This window comes from Myotis davidii, unplaced genomic scaffold (assembly GCF_000327345.1).
Source record: "Myotis davidii unplaced genomic scaffold, ASM32734v1 scaffold10291, whole genome shotgun sequence".
Lineage (NCBI taxonomy): Eukaryota > Metazoa > Chordata > Mammalia > Chiroptera > Vespertilionidae > Myotis > Myotis davidii.
In genome coordinates, this window is record NW_006282843.1 from 1 (window position 1) to 6,909 (window position 6,909).

General features: G+C 41.3%; 1 pseudogene; it reads left to right on the top strand.

Moving 5' to 3' along the window:
* The first annotated feature begins 5,240 nt into the window (after positions 1-5,240).
* On the top strand, positions 5,241-6,544 carry LOC102754185 (annotated as a pseudogene).
* Positions 6,545-6,909: the final 365 nt, after the last annotated feature.

Sequence of the window (6,909 nt, forward strand, 5' to 3'; positions counted from 1 at the left end):
AAGTAGTCAGTGAACTGAGTCAGGGAGAAATGGAAATAAAAACTGTCAGTAAGGAGACTATTGTAAAGATTTAGGTAGTTTACAAAGTCAGGTTTCACTAAAGTTTTGTCAGAAATAATTAAAAGCATAGTAATAAATCCTAAAAGGAATCTGTTGATTCTTTACAGATCTAACAGTGTATATGGACATGGGAAAACAGTTCTGAAAATGGTAATGTGTGTAGGCATAATTTGCATTCTTAATCCTATACTATTCTCAGTTCCAAGACTAAATGCACGATCCCGGAACCAGCGTATCTCCATATGTTCTGCATTTTGTGGTGGGGACAGCTGGCAGGTGAGCTCAACTATTCCACCAAATGGAGCCAAGATTGGCCCCCGTAAGCCAGTCACCGTAAACTGTTCTGGGAAGGGAGGTGGTAAGCAAATAGTTAGAGCATGACACACACACACACACACACACACACACACACACACACACACGATATTCCACATGGTTCAGTGAGGTATTAAAAGCCATTTTGTCACATTTACTTATTGTAAAAATATGCAAATATATATATATACCATATATTTCTGTTCTTAATAATTCCACATTAATTTCTAACTTGACTCATAAGGATAATCTGAATTTTTGCCATTCTAAATATCATGGCTTCGAAACATCCCCTACAAATTGGCAGAAGACCTGAGCAGACATTTCTCCAAAGAGGACATACAGCTGGCCAACAGACGTATGAAAAAATGTTCAAAAACACTAATCATCAGGGAAATCCAAATCCAAGTCACAATGAGATATCAAACTTCACTCCTTTCAGAATATCTATCAATAATAAATAAAAAATAGATGTTATTGAGGATGTAGAGAAAAGTGAACACTTGTGCACTCCTGGTGGGATTGCAATTTGGTGTAGTCACTATGGAAAACAATGTACAGTTTCCTTAAAAAAGGTACAAATGGAGCTACCATATAACCCAGAAAATTACACTTCTAGGTCTTTATCTGAAGAAACACAAAACACTAATTTGGAAAAGTACAGGGTGGGGCATAAGTAGGTTGACAGTTGTGAGTACATAAAGCACAGAGTTTATGCTTGTATTATTATTTATTATTGTATTAATTTCCATATGAACAACTGTAAACCTACTTAGCTCCACCCTGTATATGCATCCATATGTACATTGCAGCATTATTTACAGTAGCTAAGATATGGAAGTCACCTAAGTGTCCATTGATAGACAAAGGGATAAAAAGAGGTAACACATATATATAATGGAATAATATACAGCCATAAGAAAGAATGAACTCTTATACTTTGTGACAAAATGGATGAACCTAGAAGGTATCATGATAAGTGAAATAATCCAAAGACAGAAATGATTTCACCCTCCGTGGAATTAAATAAACAAACAAGTAAACAAACAAACAGAAACAAACTAATAGATACAGAGAACAAATTGATGATCACCAGATGAGAGGTGGGTTGGGGCAATGGGTGAAAAGGCAGAAAGCGAATGTGTACAAATTTCCAGTTATTAAAATAGTCACAGGAATGTCAAGTACAGCATAGGAAATATAGTCAGTAATAGTAATATTGTAATAACTATGTGCAAGATGGATACTAGATTTACTAGGATGATCATTTCAAAAGGTATATAATGTCTAATCACACCAGAAGCTACTATAATATTGTATGTCAGCTATAATTGGGAAAAACTGTTTTAAAAATTAAAAAAGAAAAGACATGGGAGCACCTTAAAGGGACATTGCTAAGTAAAAGAAGTCCCTCTGAAAAGACTTATATTTTGATTCCAACTACATGACATTCTGAAAAATGCAAAAATATGCAGACAGTAGACAGAAATGTTTGCCAGGGCTTCACAGGGAGAAAGAGATGAGTAAGTGGGGCATATAGCATTTTTAAAATGGTAAAATAATTCTATATGTAAAATTATGACCCACGTGACAAACTCACATATACTGGTGGTGGAAATGTATGTTGGTAACTATTTCAGAAGAATATTTGCAACATAATAAAATAGCACATAACCTTGACCAGTAGTTCTATGCATAGGAATATTTCCTACCTATGTAATCACAGGTTTTGTCAAATGCATGTGTAAAATGTTCATGAAAGCATTACAGCGTTACTTTTATCAGCTAAAGACAGTATACCAAAAAAAGTGCACCAGTAAGATTTCTACTATTTTACAAGTAATTTTTACTAAAAACTTTATCTTTTATGTCATTTGTTGTCTCAGGTGTTGCTTATATTTGTCTCTAAATAAGCAATATGTATTTCTGCTTTGCATAGATCCTCTTACAAAGGCAAATTTTATCACGTGTTGGCTCCCACAAACCTATTCCTTCCTTCCTTATGGGCTGCCCCACTGCACTGACAACTCACCTGGATTCCAACATGGACCCATATCCTCGGCCATTTCCTCACTGTGTGAGTGACAAATACACTGAGTCTCCTCAATAAGAATATTGGGTTCTCAAGGGCAAGTATTAGGTCTTCTTCATTTGCTTCTTCTCCCAGGAATTTAACACAAATCCAGGTACATGATAAAGAAGACTTGCTGATTAGAAATAATTTTCCCCAGCCATAAGCTGGATCCTATAGTACACATCCTCATTACATAATTATGTATTAAACCTGAAGAACAATGGTCAAAAGAGCTTAACCCTTTTCTTCGGTCCTTGCTTTTTCTGGCATACTTGATACTACCAGGACTCACACAGGTAGAAGAGAGGGTCGTACCTGAACTTGGTGCTGCCATCTGAAGGAGGAGCATGGGAACAAAGTATCTGGTGAGAGATGGTCCTGTAGTTCCCATTACACCTGTGATAACAAGTGAGGAGGGTTCAGAAACAGTGATAATAGGAGAAAGAATTTCCAGAAATCACATATTTTAACATGTTTTTTAATGCATTAACAAACTCTCAAGTAGTGTTGTCAATGTTGTAAGAGTGCTGTATGAGTCCCAGTTATTTGAATATCAAATAAAGTTATGGATATAAGAATGCCAAAATCAGTAAAGAATTTTTATGAGTTTATGAGCCAAACTAATACATATGTGGGGCTCATATGCTCAAATGCTCTGGAGAATAACAGTTTTGCAGTTTCTTTTATGTATTTGGAATTAAGGAGGGGACATAAGGAAGATTACATGAAGATGGGCAAAAGCAAGGCAGGGCTAACTAGATTATGGGCTCTCGATGTTTGCAGCTTATTTCAAAGGTGTGTTAACCTAAATGCACAGAAACAATGTACAGAGCTTCCTTAGGGAAAAGACAAACCTTGTACTAGAAAGTTATACGCCTGGGGCATGATGACCCACCAATACTTGCCTAATTAGGAGTTTATGATCAGACACGTTGGGTGAGGTTACTTTCAATAGAACCTCCCCTTTTTTGTCCACACCATAAATAACTTTCTGGTATACATATTTCCCACCAAATATTTGGCATCCTGCAATACTTATTTGCTAGATCTGGAAACTCCAAATCTTTTAAAAAATTTTATTGATTTTTAGAGGGAGGGAGGAAGGAAGGAAGAGAGAGAAGAAACATAGATGGTGACTGGTTGCATGACTAGGTGCCTGGGAAATAACATGCATAAGAATAACATTTTCTTTATGCCTGAACAAAGCAGATTCCAGAAATCCAGCCCAACATTTGTTGTGACATGATACTGCAGAGTGAGTTTCAAATAACCCACAAAGAAACAGTGAAAAGAGACTTTCCCTGGAGGAGACTGGGATCTCTGTTCATAATATATATATATTATTATGAAAGTCCCTTGAAATGTAGGGACAGGTGGTCTCCCAGAAGTCACAAGGAAGAGGAAAGGATGGAAGAAGGTGCTGACCATCTATGAACAGAGAACTCGATCCTAAATCTTACACTTACCGGAGATCTTGACGCAGCTTTCCGTTGTCCCTAGAGAACGACAGTGCCAGAACCAGGCAGAGTACTTAACAAAGCTCCTCACTGCTGCCCTCCACCTCTGGGCACCTGATGCTGCAGTGCTGTCCTTATGTTCCTTTCCAAGGGAAATTCCAGGGAGACTGGCTGTTCCAGTCTGCGGGTAGGAGTCTTTGTTCAGCTTTAGTGATTGCCGCTGGCATCGCTGTACCAACATCACAAGTACTAACAAGACTTGCCTTGCTCTGAAAGGAAGCAACACCCAATCTGATTTTTGTATTCTATATAATTTGTGATGAATAAACTGGGTGTGATCAAGAATTTATTTTGAGCCCCAGCTGGTTTGACTCAGTGGATAGAGTGACGGCCTGAGAACTAAAAGGTCCCAGGTTCAATTCCAGTCAAGGGCACATGCCCGGGTTGTGGGCTCTATTCCCAGTGGGGGACTTGCAGGAGGCAGCTGATCCATGATTCTCTCTCATCATGGATGTTTCTATCTCCCTCTTCCTTCCTCTCTGAAATCAATAAAAATATATTTTAAAAAAAAGAATTTATTTTGAATGCTGTACTGTACGCAGAAAGGAAAGGAAAAGAACTATGGAGACACAAATAAAAGATAATAAATTCAGATCAGGCATTCAAGGAAGGTGATGATGACTAAGAGCAGTCTTGACATAACATGAACAGTTAGCCATTTCAGAAGAGGAGCAGAAGAGGTTTTCTAGGCCGAGGGAGAGACAGCTTGCAAGGTATTTGAGAAAAAATGTTCAATTCAGAAAACTTCAAGTAGTTTACTTTGCCTTCAATGGGAGATATGATCAGAGAATAATGTGAATGAGCTGTACAGAGAAACAAAGGTGAAATTGTGGTTTGAATGTTATGAAATATGTGTAATATATACTTAAGTATGTGTATATATATATATGTATATATATATATATACACACACACATATTCATTCCTAATTCTTATATAATATACATATATGAGTACTGAAATATATAGCTACATATATAAGCATATACATATGTGTACATATATGTATATATTTATAAAGAATTATATCTTTTGGCATATATGCTTGCATAAATATAAGTATATGTCATATCTATATTTTATGCACATATATCCTAATGGTGTATATCCTATATAATAAAAGGCTAATATGCAAATTGACCAAACAGTGGAACGACTGGTGGCTATGATGCACACTGCAGTGGCCAACTGCCCTATCTGGCCTCTATCAGCCCCTCCCCCCAGCCGGTCTTACCCCCAAATGCCCCCACCCCCATCCCAGGCTCAGGTGTTGAATGTCTGCCTCCCCTGGCCACTTGGTCTCTGCAGAGCCGAGGCCGCTCCAGCGGGTGAGCTGCACCCACATCTACAGCACCCTGGACCAGATGGACTGCGAGATCAACCTGGCCAAGTTCACTCACGGCAAGTGCTCCACCCTCATCGTAACTGACCTGGACATCCTGCTGCTGGGCAACATCATTAACTTCAGCTTTCCAGCCAAGGGCAAGCTCTTCCTGCACCATGTGGGTCATGTGGCCTGGGCTGGCCGAAGTGGCACAGTCTACTCCTTGGTGGCCCCAGATGAGGTCCCTTACCTGCTGGACCTGCACCTATTCCTGGGCCCTGCCCTCACCCTCCCCACCTTCAGGACGACCCCTCAGGTGCAGTTGTGTATGGCGTGCTGGGCCGGGTGCCACAGAGTGTGGTGGATGATGAGGACTGTGGCCTGCAGAACACCCTGGAGATGTCACTGGAGCCGCAGGACCTGGGCTGTGTGGCCGACAATGCCCAGCAGCAGTATGTGCCCTTGTGGCCTGTGCCCTCGCCAGAGTCCATCAAGTGGGCCAAGGAGCTGGACCTCGTGAGGCTGGCCCTGCTCCCCTTCTTCAGCTCAAGCTTTGAGGATGCGGAGCTGCAGTGGCTGAGGCTGATGGACAGCATCAAGCAGTACCACTTGCAGGCAACCATATTTGAGATCAACACCTCCAGCCGGGACCTGAGCAACCTGGTGATGTGAGCCAAATGGCAGGACTGCAAAGCCATCGCCAGCTTTCAGCAGGGCCTGCAGGAGGGTCTTGATGGCCCAGCCCCGAGATGCCCAGCATGGCAGGCAGAGCATCCTGGGAAAGAGGAAGAGGAGGAGGAGGTGGTGGGAGAGAGTGTGGAGGATGTCTTCACAGAGGTCATGGGCCAGAAACGGCAGCAGCCAAGACCTGAGTGGGGAGCCAAGAGGCGGAAGGAGGAGGCCCAGGCACTGGACCAGGATTTCTATGTCCCCGATCACCCCAAGGACTTCGACAGTGAACAGAGCCTGAGCTTTTGTGGGGACAGGGTACCATAGAGCAGCAGGTGGCTGATGCTGTCCTGGACCTGACATGGGATGAGGTCCAGAACGTGACCAGGGACCAGCAGCAGCTCAAGTGGGAGCAGCAGAAGAAGCAGGTTGTGGGACAGTCAAGACAGGAGGACAAGAAGAAGATCAAGACAGAAAGTGGTCGCTACATCAGCAGCATCGACAAGCAGGACCTCTACCAGAAGTGGATGCAGAAACAGAAAATTGCCATATGCTCAACGCCTGAGCCCCAGCAGGCTGCCAGCAGTCAGCCCTGCCTGTTGCACTGTTTTGGCCTGATCCAGTTGGGGCATGTGCAGAAGGCAACCAATTGAAAAAATACACAAATATTGTGGAGGCTAGGAGGCAGGGCCCCACAGTTGCACAAATTTTGTGCACCAGGTCTCTAGTATGGACAATATACAGGGGCAGGTAAAATAGGTGTACAGTTGTGAGTACACAAAACAGAGCTTATTCTTCTACTCTAAATATCCATGAAAAATGTCCTCAGGTGAGGATTAACGACAACAAATATATATATATATATATATATATATATGCACACACACACACACACATGCACAATACATATTAATACTATATATATACACACATATATATATTAAAAATAG